Raw genomic sequence first — 12,639 nt, forward strand, 5'->3', positions numbered from 1 at the left:
AATGTCTGTGTCTCTATGTGTGTGTGTGGCAGGAAGTGTGCGCTGTCTCCCTCACTCCCTCTCTCTCTCTCTCTCTCCACACACATTGCAATTGCGCTGCGGGATAGAATACGACAGCAAACAGAAGTGGAGAGTAGAGGACAGGACAGGTTGCCTGTCAGCCGCATGAGAAAGTGTGAAAGAGTAGACGCCGGAAGTTGAGTAACCGTGACAGCATACAACACACACACACCCACACTCACACACCCACACCCACACCCACACACACACACACACTCGTTGCTGTCGCTTAATGAGTTTGTTTCAACTTTGTGTCTCATGCATCTAATAAATAAAACATACAACAACTGCTCGCTGCAATTTCGAACTTTCACGCAAAACTAATTGTTTCAATTTTGATTTGTCAAGCATCGAGCTTTGACCAAAAATGTTTTTCGCCCCCATTTCAAAGTTGACGCGCGTTGACATATGAATTTCAACAAAATTCCATAAATTGCCAATTAGAGTTTGAGCAGAGCAAAATAGTTACACAGCTGCTTATTAAAAACCTAGAAAACTTTATAAAACGTAATTGCTAATATTTAATTAGTTACAGTTAAAATTAAACAATGAAATACTTTATAGAAAATATTCCATATCTATTACGCTTATTTATTTAACTTCTAGCACACCTCAAATAAATGTCATGCCAAATATTTTGTAGACAAAACAATTAAGAAAGCTATAGGCAAGAGTGCTCGATTTTCCATTTGCAGTAATAGCAAAATAGTGCAGTACAATTCTTAAAATATACTGCAAAAATACTAAAATATACCAAATGTTATATCTGGTATATGGATATACTATAACATATTAACAAGTATTACATCTTTATTGCAACGCGGTATTTAAAAAAAAAATATACCAAAAAATACTAAAACATACCAAATGTTATATATGCTATATATTTATACTATTTCATACGAACTGGTATTACATCTTTATTGCAACGCGGCATTAGATTTAAAATATACAAAAAATACTAAAATATACCAAATGTTCCATATGGTATATGGATAATAGTATATACATACGAATTGGTCTTACATATTTATTTTCAACGCGTTATTTTTTTTAATATACCAAAAAATACTAAAACATACCAAATGTTATATATGCTATATATTTATACTATTTCATACGAACTGGTATTAGATCTTTATTGCAACGCGGCATTCGATTTAAAATATACCAAAAGTACTAAAATATACCAAATGTCCCATATGGTATATACAGTATATACATACGAATTGGTCTTACATATTTAATTTCAACGCGTTATTTTTTTAAATATACCAAAAAATACTAAAACATACCAAATGTTACATCTGGTATATATTTATACGAACTAGTATCACATCTTTGTTACAAAGAAAGTTAAATCATATTTGAAATAATTTATTTTTTATTACTTTTGACACAGTTTAAATAATCTTTATGCCAATTATTTCGCAGATAAAATATATAAGAAAGAACATCCATTATCAATAGAAGCAGCAGTTTTTTTGTCTTGAAACATACCATAATATACCAAATACTATATTTAGTATATGAATATACTATTACATATGGAAAAGAAGGAAAATAAATAAACGAAGATCATATTGATATATTTTGCGTTGTCTTATTTCGCTTTTTAGGTAGACAAATATTTAAGCGAAAAGCGCACAAAGATAACGCGTCAAGGCAGCTGCGATAAATTTATTGTCTTGCGGCAATTTGTTGCATTGCGAAAGTGCAAAAAGCAGAAGTGGCTGAAAACCAAAAAAAAAAAAAAAAAAAACAACATTGAGAAATGCGAAGCAAACTTTTTGTTGATTTTTCTTGTCTCCGAAGCGAAGCATTTGCTTTTAACTGTGGCGTGTCTTTAATGAAAGGCAATTCTGCTCAGGTGCGAGCAAGTGTGTAGGTGTGTGTTTATATGTGTGTGGGTGTATGTAGGTGTGTGTGTGTGTGTGTGTGTGGGGGTGTGTTTGATTGTTGTGTGTGGGTGGTCGATCCATTTAAAGTCACTTACATATGCATGCCATTAAAATGCCGCTTGCCAAGCTTCAAAGTGTTGAAGAGTGTATATATGGGTGTGTGTGTGTGTTTGTGTTTGTATGTGTGTGTGTGTGTTCGACACGAGTTTCGCTTGTCGCTGAACAACACACAAAATAGTTGCGGCTTGCTGCCAGCGAAAATTTATTTAGCTTTTTAAATTAATGAAAATTGTCACTGACAAATGTGTGCACACACACATGTGTGTGTGTGTGTGTGTGTGTGAGTGTGGCATGGTTGTTGTTGGCATATGTAAAACACGCATCAAATATGCATCATTTGAAGTGGCGCAAAAAGCGTTGTGTGATTTTAGGCGCCAGCTACAAGAATTTCCAACATTCGGCTGGCTGGCTGGCTGGCTTAATTTGGCATGCCAAGCAGGTGCCACAGCAGTCGCTGTTGGCTGGTGGCATGCCCCTTTACGTGGCAAGTCGAAATAAAAAGGAATTTACAGCCATTTTATTGCCTCGAGGGGGGGGGGGGGAAACAGCAGCAACAGCAACATCAACAGGGAACAGTTAACGGGGGCCCAAAGCCAATGCCAAAAATGGCAGCCCAAACAATTTTGCATAGCTGACACACACACACCAACACACACACATACCTATACAGTTGTAACTGGGAATACTTAAATGATTTATGTGTTTACCAGCAGCGTTTCTATCCAGCTCTCTCTCTCTCTCGCTCTCTCTCCGGAGCCACTCAATTGATTCGGCACGTAACCGGGCCAAGTGCAAATAACTGTTTCAGTTCAGCTCAGCAGCCGTTAACCCGGCCAATGGCCCATGGCTCACACACACACACACACACACACCTGCTCAGCTCTCACCTTTCCTTTCCCTCCCCCCTTTTTCTTCGTCGTGGTCGTTACATTTTATACTTGACAATAAATTTGCAAGTCGCTTCGCTTCAGCTCAGCTCAGCTCAGTTCGCGCAAATCAAAGCGTCTTTTCAAAATTAAGCCACGTTATGGCTGCCAGCTGCTTCTCCATCTCCCATCTCCCAACTCCCATCTTCATTTCAGTCACAGTCACAGTTACAGTTTCAGTTAGCAACAGCTAACCGCATATTTGGCCTCCTATCGCTCTCTTCTTCACTCTTTACTACAAAGCCTTTTTCGTCTGGCCAATCAAATTTTACAGCCTTTGCCAGCGCAGCAATTTAATGTAACCTCTTCGCACTCTCACTTCTTGTGACTCGTTACCAGTTACTCACTCGTTACCAGCTTGGCCTAAAACATAGTCACAGTCACAGTCGCAGTTACTGGTTGGTCAACAGCTGCAATTTAATGTAACCTCTTCGCTCACTCACTTCTTGTGACTCGTTACCAGTTCCTCACTCGTTACCAGCTTGGCCTAAAACATGGTCACAGTCACAGTTACTGGTTGGTCAACAGCTGCAATGTAATGTAACTTCTTCGCTCTCTCACTTCTTGTGACTCGTTACCAGTTACTCACTCGTTACCAGCTTGGCCTAAAACATAGTCACAGTCACAGTTACAGTTACTGGTTGGTCAACAGCTGCAATTTAATGTAACCTTTTCGCTCTCTCACTTCTTGTGACTCGTTACCAGTTACTCACTCGTTACCAGCTTGGCCTAAAACATACTCACAGTCACAGTTACAGTTACTGGTTGGTCAACAACTGCAATTTAATGTAACTTCTTCGCTCTCTCACTTCTTGTGACTCGTTACCAGTTACTCACTCGTTACCAGCTTGGCCTAAAACATAGTCACAGTCACAGTTACAGTTACTGGTTGGTCAACAGCTGCAATTTAATGTAACCTCTTCGCTCACTCACTTCTTGTGACTCGTTACCAGTTCCTCACTCGTTACCAGCTTGGCCTAAAACACGGTCACAGTCACAGTTACTGGTTGGTCAACAGCTGCAATTTAATGTAACCTCTTCGCTCTCTCACTTCTTGTGACTCGTTACCAGTTACTCACTCGTTACCAGCTTGGCCTAAAACATAGTCACAGTCACAGTTACAGTTACTGGTTGGTCAACAGCTGCAACTTAATGTAACCTCTTCGCTCACTCATTTCTTGTGACTCGTTACCAGTTACTCACTCGTTACCAGCTTGGCCTAAAACGTAGACACAGTCACAGTTACAATTACTGGTTGGTCAACAGCTGCAATTTAATGTAACCTCTTCGCACTCTCACTTCTTGTGACTCGTTACCAGTTACTCACTCGTTACCAGCTTGGCCTAAAACATAGTCACAGTCACAGTGGCAGTTACTGGTTGGTCAACAGCTGCAATTTAATGTAACCTCTTCGCTCTCTCACTTCTTGTGACTCGTTACCAGTTACTCACTCGTTACCAGCTTGGCCTAAAACATAGTCACAGTCACAGTCGCAGTTACTGGTTGGTCAACAGCTTTCACCTTCCATCAAGTTTGCTGTGTGACTTTGCATTCTGCTTTGCCTGAAACATTGCCATAGCTTTTATTCATGCGTGTCCGTTTTCTCTGCTTTTCTTTGATTGCAAATTAATGCGAGATTTCATGTCAAATTAGTTGAGCTTCACATGCTTTTCTTCTTCACTATTCGCATTTTCTCTGGCATGCTGATGAACTCTTTGCCATTAAATTCTGGTTTCTTAATATTCTTCACATATAGTTTTCTTCTGAAATGGCTTAATTTTGAGTATTTTTTTTTTAGTATTTTTTCAAAGCATAGATTTCGATCTTTTCCAATATCATTTTCCACTTTGAAACGGGTTTCGCATAGTGCAGCATTCTTATGTTAATTAACTATTAAATGTTTAATTTTTTACATTTGCATATATTCACAGATTTTTCTGTCAATACTTTGCTTAATTTGCTGACTGATCAATGCAACTTCCATTTAATATATTTAATACATTCATGGAGCAAATTACTCAACTCTCTCGGCATAATTCCCAAAACTGTTAATTAACATAATATGGGAGTCGTTGAATGATTTCCATTTTCATTTTAAATTTGTTTTGTTTTATTAAAAAATCATGTAATGTTAACAAATGATTTCATCTTTCATTTCCTAATCTCATAACTAACGAATACATATGTAATTCACAAACATTTTAATTAACAAATTTCGACATTTAGTTGTTAACATAGCTGAAACCTATGTCAAGTAAATGTTAAATTCATAACTTGAAAATATTGCGGACATATTTCTTAACATAAATTAAACATTTTTTATTCTGTTAACATTGTGCAGCTGGTCTAACATTATAAAAATTGCTTTGGTAGTTTAAAATTGTATTATTTTGTATGAAATGAAAGGATTTGTGACTGCTTCGGTTCTCATATTCTCACTTTCTCTCGCTCTCTCTTGCTCTCTCGTTCTCTCTCGCAAGCAACAGAGAAAAACCTGTAATATTCGCTGCAGCGACATTGAGCTATTGCTTATCTAACGAAGAGGATGAAAACAAAACAGAGTTTGAGTATGCCAGGGGGTGACAGTTTTCAGGGATGGAAAGGAAAGGGAAGGGAAGGGAAGGAAAGGGAAGGGAGAGTGGAGAGCCATTGGCTTTAGCTGCTTATCTGCGTTCGAACAGTGACGTCTTCGTTGAGAAGTCGCAACTTCAGCTTGTGTTGCTGTCGCTGTCCCTGTTACTGTTACTGTTGCAAGCTCTAAAGTTACACGGGGGATTAACTTGTGATTATGTTGCCAAGGGAGAGAGGGAGAAAGGGAGAGGCAGAGGGAGAGGGAGAGGAGGAATGACTAAACTTTTGGCAATGGCGGCATTCAGCGGCGGCTTAGCTGCAGCTTAGCGGCGTGTTAAAGCCGAAAAATGCTCGCATGCCACAGTGTGGCATAATAGGCACAAGTAGCACGAGGCAAGAGGAACGAGGCACGCGGCAGAGACAGACACAGAAGAAGAAGAGGAAGAGGAAGAGGAAGAGGGTGAAGAAGTGCTGTTCTGCTGGTTGAATTTAAAGTTCAAAGCGAGCGCTGTAATTATCCGAGAGTGTGGCAAATCAGCAGCACAAACAGAAAATGCGAAATGCGAAATGCAAAATGGGGGAAAATGGGAGAAAAAACAGCAAACGGAAAACGGAAAACAAATCCAGCGATGGATATCTATAAAATGCGAATATCTCTCTTGCTCTCTCTCTCTCTCTGTCTGTCTCTTTCTATCTATGCCACCGTGGGGCAACACCCGCGGGAGATTAGCAACAACTTTCAGCATCGACAAAAGCAAAGCAGAGGCAGCTAGAACAGCAATAGCCAAAGGCACAACATTAAAATTTATTCATGAATTGAATTTGTATTCGTTGCAGATATTTTATAAGTTTCCCACTTTCCTCCCACACACACACACACACACACACACACACACACACACACACACACACACACACGAACACTGTCCGAATGCTGCTTCTGCTTCATCCCCTCCCACTGCCTGCCACGCCCAGTCTTTAGCCCAATAGCCTTTGGGCCTCCGTTTTTATACACTCGTGTGAATTTCAACATGCGCAGCGTTCATATATAATATTTTATTTGATTTGCTATTTAAATTCCAACTGTAAAACTCAAATGAAGTTGGAGTTTTATCAACTTCAACTATTTATATATTTATGCATTTATGCTGAAAGTATTTAAGTATTTTTATTCCAACTTGTATTAGTCATAATTTGAATTTTGAAAATCCACGACAAATTACTTCAACTACTTGGAAACTTTTCAAAATTTAATAATTACGTTTGAAAATAATCACAAAACTAACGTAAACATTTTTCTTCAGGGTTGAATGCTTTGAAATATATTTGTATTATATTTTTAAGCATCATAAAAAGTACTGAAAACATTGAGAGAATATTTAGCTGACAAATATAAATATATTTGGCAACTGCCTTAAGCTTTTCTTATTTTGAATTTGCGAAATATATTTTGTGAATTTGAATTGAGCATAAACATTTTTCAGAAGTGATCAAGAATATTTGGAGCTTGTAAACTGCCATCAACATTTTTTGAATTTATTTTGCCAACTATATTTAAAGAATTTGAATCAGAAGTATTACTGAAAATTCATAAATAAAATGCATAAATGATTTAAAATATTTCTAGCTACTGTCTAAATTTTATTTGCTAAAATAGTTTAGTTTAGGTGAAGAATCTTTGCAAATATAAATTCAGACAATAGGTGACCAAATTTCGATTTGCAACAATGACTTTGCAGCCAGAATTTATTTGTCTTTGTTATCGAAGTAATAAATATGAGAAGCATTTAGTTGTAATGGCCAAAATAAAGAGCTTTGCTCACATTTTGTTGGCCCTTAAAGAAAAATTCAACAATTGACTTTTGGTACAGCATTTTTTTTTATGCCTTTTTGACATAGTTTGCTCAAGGTAAAGCTGGGGAGGTAGGTGAAAAGAGACAGAATGAGAGATGAGAGAGAGAGAGAGAGAGAGAACTCGAAGAGTACTCACAGCTGTGGCAAATGTAAACACGTCGACACATTGCAGAGACAGTCAGTGTTGCAGGCAGAAGGCAATGCTAAACAATTTGAGTTGCACATTAAATATGAATGACTTGTCATAGACCAATCGAACGCTGAATGCCATAGAAAGCAACACACACACACACACACACACACACACACACACACACACACACACACACACACACACATTGGATATTGGCCAAGAGTTGTGTTTGTATTGTATTTTGTGTTTGGCCTTTTCAACGGCGTCACGTAGTAGACCCTCAGACGAAAAAAATAACAAAAAAAAACAAATAAGAAGGGAAGTTACAATTGAGTGTGCTCGACTGTGAGATACTCGCTAGGCATTTGCTATAAAAGTGCAGTATTATATTTGGCAAAAATACTAAAATATACTAAAGGTTATATTTGTTATATCTGTGTAGTATTGGAAAATATACCAGACATCGATATTTTAATATACTTAAAAGCAACACATACTGTTAGAAAATATACCAGACATCGATATTTTAATATACTTAAAATATACCAGATGTGAATATACTATCATACTAAAAATATACCATATATCGATTCATTATCATACTCAAAACATACCGAATTACGCCAGAAATCCATATACTATTATATTCAAAATATACTAAAGGTTATATTTGTAATATCTGTATACTATTAAAAAATATACCACACATCGATATATTATTATACTTAAAATATACCAGATGTGAATATACAATTATACTCAAAATATACCATATATCGATTCACTATCATACTCAAAACATACCGAATTACGCCAAAAATCCATATACTAATTTATTCAAAATATACCATAAAATACGAAATATACCAGATATCGATAATACCAGATATCGATAAAAATACAAAAATATACTAAAGGTTGTATTTGTAATATCTGTATACTATTCAAAAATATACCACACATCGATATATTATTATACTTAAAATATACCAGATGTGAATATACTATTATACTAAAAATATACCATATATCGATTCACTATCATACTCAAAACATACTGAATTACGCCAGAAAACGATATGCTATTATATTAAAAATATACCATAGAATACGAAATATACCAGATATCGATAAAAATACAAAAATATACTAAAGGTTATATTTGTTATATCTGTATACTATTAGTAAATATACCACGCATCGATATATTATTATACTTAAAATATACCAGATGTGAATACACTATTATATTCAAAATATACCATAGAATACAAAATATACCAGATATCGATTATTATATTCGAAATATACAAAATATACCATATTGAGAGAGGAGACAACTCCTTCTGTCTGTTGCAGACACACATACTCATTTGAAGCGAACTTTATATTTGGTATATCGATATACCACTACAGTACCAAATATACCATAGAGTGCAAAATATACCATTTCAAAGATAGCTGATACCCTTCTACCTTATGTGTATCGGGTATAAACAGAAACAGAGGCAAATAGCTTAGACGGAGAAGCCAATTGGCCAATAGACTAAGCTCTGCCAAGCCAAGGGTGTGTGTGTGTATGGGTGTGTGTGTTGGTGTGTGTGTTTGCTCGCGTTCATTGCGGCAATGTGAAAAGGTCATTTAATTTCTTTTTGATTTGCTTTTTTTTTTGTTGGTTGTTCGCTCTCGCTCGCTTTGTCGCGCCATTAAAGTGTAAATGTATTTTTAAGTAGACGCTTAAAAACAGACCCCTCCCCACCCCTCTGCACCCCTCTTTCCTCTACCACCCTTAAGAAAAAAGGGCAGCAACTCTATGGGAGAAATAGAAGCAGGAAAGACCGTAAAGCCAAAAAAGCCGCACAAGTTTTAAATTTTTGCCGAGTTAATAGCATTTTAAGTACAATACAATACAAGCTAGAGAGAAAGAGAGGGAGAAGGCGAAAGAAAGAGAGAGAGAGAGATCTAGAATACAACAAGCCATAAAATCAAAATTAACTTAAGCATTGCGACTGAGAATTTCAATTTCAATTCCAATACACACAAAATCAAATACAACGATACAAATAAAATGCCCAAAGTGCAGCATAATTTGATTCTAATGGACCAATACAAATTTGGCCAAACATTTTAATGTGCGAATACCCTGTGGAAAGAGAGAGAAAGATAGCGGGTCTATTAATGCATATTAAATTAAACAAGTTTAAGAACGATTTTAGCTAATTGCATTTTAGATTAAACGCAATTTAAGAATTTTAAGCTAAATTATTTTGTATTCCATATAAATTCACAAGAATTTAAAGCTGAAATATATATTTAAACAAATTTAATAATATTTAAAAAAAAATGATAAGCTTCAATACTTTTGTCTTTATATAATATATATTTCCATCAATTTAAATATAAATTAAAGATTTATATTTGTTCTATCAACATACATTAAAAAAAAAACTGAATTGCATATTTTTGTGTAAGAAAATACAAATATATTTTTCTATTAATTTAAATTCCAAACAATTTTAATTTGAAGTGTGATCTATTAAATTTTTCTTTTAGTTAATGTTTATATAAAAACTTTAAGGAAAATTGTAAATCGCATAGTTCAAATTCCAATTTTTTGTAGTTGAAATTTATAGAAATATATATAATATTATATAATTTTTACTTTTTTCCCTAATTTATTATTATTATTTTTATTTCTTCTGTTCATTAATGATCTATAAGCTTTTTTGATTACCATTTTACAAATAAAGAATCGAGCAACTTTAGAAACACATTGTTAAAGAGAAGGAAATGGAAACTCAAGAATTTATTTTGCAGCAATTTCTGCATCTCTCTCTCTCTCTCTCTCTCTCTCTCTCTCACTCTTTCTATTGCTGTCTCTATTTAAAGTTGAATTTATGCAGCCTTGATTTGCGTAAGCTTTAATTGCAGTTGCCAATGTCATTTGGTCAGAGAGAGTTGATTTTGAAAAATCCAAGAGAAATTTGTAAATTTGCAACGCAAGAAGCCCAATGACAATTAGAATGTGTTGCAGTCAAAGTCAGACTTGAATAACAAGTTTGTGTTGTTGTTGTCGCCTCTGATTGTAGTTGTTGTTATTGTTGTTGTTGTTGTTGGTTCAGTGTCATCAGACATGAAATATGCATAAAGGTCTGCTAACAATTCTGCTTTGACGCGATGCGAGCGAGACACAAATATCATGGGCCTAAGGGCAGGCAGCACACATGCCACACATGAGCGCCTGGGCGTGGCAGACAACCCCCGAAAAAGATGTGGGCGTGGGCAGGAGAGAAGGGGTGGAGGGGGGGAGGGGAAGGGAAATTGGTACGCTGTGAAAACAGTTTGGAATACTTTAGAAGCTGCTTTGCATTTTTGGCTTGCGGGCTTAGCTTCGAGACTCGCTCGCTCTCTCTCTCTCTCTCGTTCTCTTTCTATTGCTACCAAAAGGATTGAATGCTGTCTTCCTTCTGCCACCTGCTCTCTCTCTCTCTCTCTCTCTCGGTCTCTCTAATGCTTACACATGCGTTTTGTCATTCAATTTGAACACGCTTCGTCCTAGGTTGCTGTCTAGGCATCAACTTGTGAAGCGGCGGCCGTTGGCATCATCGACTCATCAATATGCAAAAAAGAAGCCGCAACTCTGCTCTGCTTTGCCAGCGGGAAGTGGGAAGAGGGAAAGGGGGGGCAGAGCAGTTGGAACGCATTCAGTGAGCCAGTTTTGCGTTTTGGCAACAACAAAAGAGTTTTAGGGGCCACACAGTTCCGTTAGTCAGCCGTGCGTCAAAAGCAATGCAAACTTTTTGTGGGCGAAACCCCTCAACAAAAAAAAAAAAAAATACCCCAAAAAAAAAACACACACTCAAAAAAAAATATATAATAAAAAGAGAAAGCAAAAAAAGAAGGCGGCAGAAAAAAAAATGAAAGAAAATTATTATGGAAATGTCAACGTGAAACTTTTGCACAAATTTCAAAGCTACCAACATTTTTCTCTCTTCCCCCTGGACCCTCACTCTTTTGACCCCCGCCACGCCACGCCTTTGGGCAGCAAGAGTCCCGCTTGAGTAGACGCATATGCTTCACGTTCTTGAATGCTGTGCGTCCATTTCGCTGGGTTCGGCTTGAATTCCAAACACAATTGAATTTCATGTTTGACATGACCACCGCAGCTTCCCCTCCCCCGCCCCCCTAAAAGTTTTCATTGTTTTGCTTTGGGTTTTGCCATTTGTGTGTGTTTGCTGCTTTCCCGCCAGGCGAAAAATATTTAATGCGATTTCCATTGGCTTCAATTCACTGAAATCTCAAATCTGAAATCTTGACACACACACACACACACACATGCGGAAGAAGGCGCACTCAAGTGCATGGGCGTGGCATTTTGGCTTAGATCGGATTTGCTTTCCGCCAAATATTTGCATATAAATTAATTCAGAAACGCTCGCGCGCAAATCGCGCTTTTACAACTCTCAAGCGAAAGGCTTAAGAGGCGAGTGTGGATTATATTAAATGTATATTTGCCAGCTTAAATGCTTCTTCTTCCTTCCATCTCACATTGATGACACAAATATTTGCAGGAAATTTGGAAATTTTTAAAATTTAACAAGAAAAATCAATTTCCATTTTTATACCCGACAGAAGGAGTTATTTTTAATCCTTTAAAGTGATCAGCTTCAACAGCTGAGACGATATAGAAATGTCTGTCTGTCTGTCTGTCCGTCCATATCAACACCTTGATCTCAAAGACTATAAGAAATAGAGATATAATTATTTTCGACAGCATTTCTTATGTTTACACGCACATCAAGTTTGTTTCAGTCTCTTGCCACACCCACTTACGCCTCCGCAAATCGACAAGCGTATTTTTGAAGACATAGTTGAAAATTTTGGAACATACAATAAGAACTATAGCTTTAAAGATTCCTGAAAAATTGTTATTTAAGAAATTCGTTTATTTGGCGAAAAAGCTTTTACTAAAAAGCTTACTTAATAACTTAATCTTAATTGCTTTGCCTGACAATCTGGTATATTTTTTTTTTTTAGCTCTATGGTATATTTTCAATGTGGTACTATATCAATATAGCAACTATAATATTTTGTATATTTTTATTGTAGTAGCATATAAATATACTAAATGTAA

At 36.4% G+C, this 12,639-nt stretch overlaps 1 protein-coding gene across 14 annotated transcripts in view; it reads left to right on the forward strand.

Annotated features, from left to right (window-relative positions):
* The window catches only part of LOC117578124 (neurobeachin), a 294,046-nt gene that overhangs the window by 215,343 nt on the left and 66,064 nt on the right, over positions 1-12,639 (forward strand). The gene's annotated exons all lie outside the window — the stretch shown is intronic.

Source organism: Drosophila albomicans, chromosome X (genome assembly GCF_009650485.2).
Source record: "Drosophila albomicans strain 15112-1751.03 chromosome X, ASM965048v2, whole genome shotgun sequence".
Taxonomy (NCBI): Eukaryota; Metazoa; Arthropoda; class Insecta; order Diptera; family Drosophilidae; genus Drosophila; species Drosophila albomicans.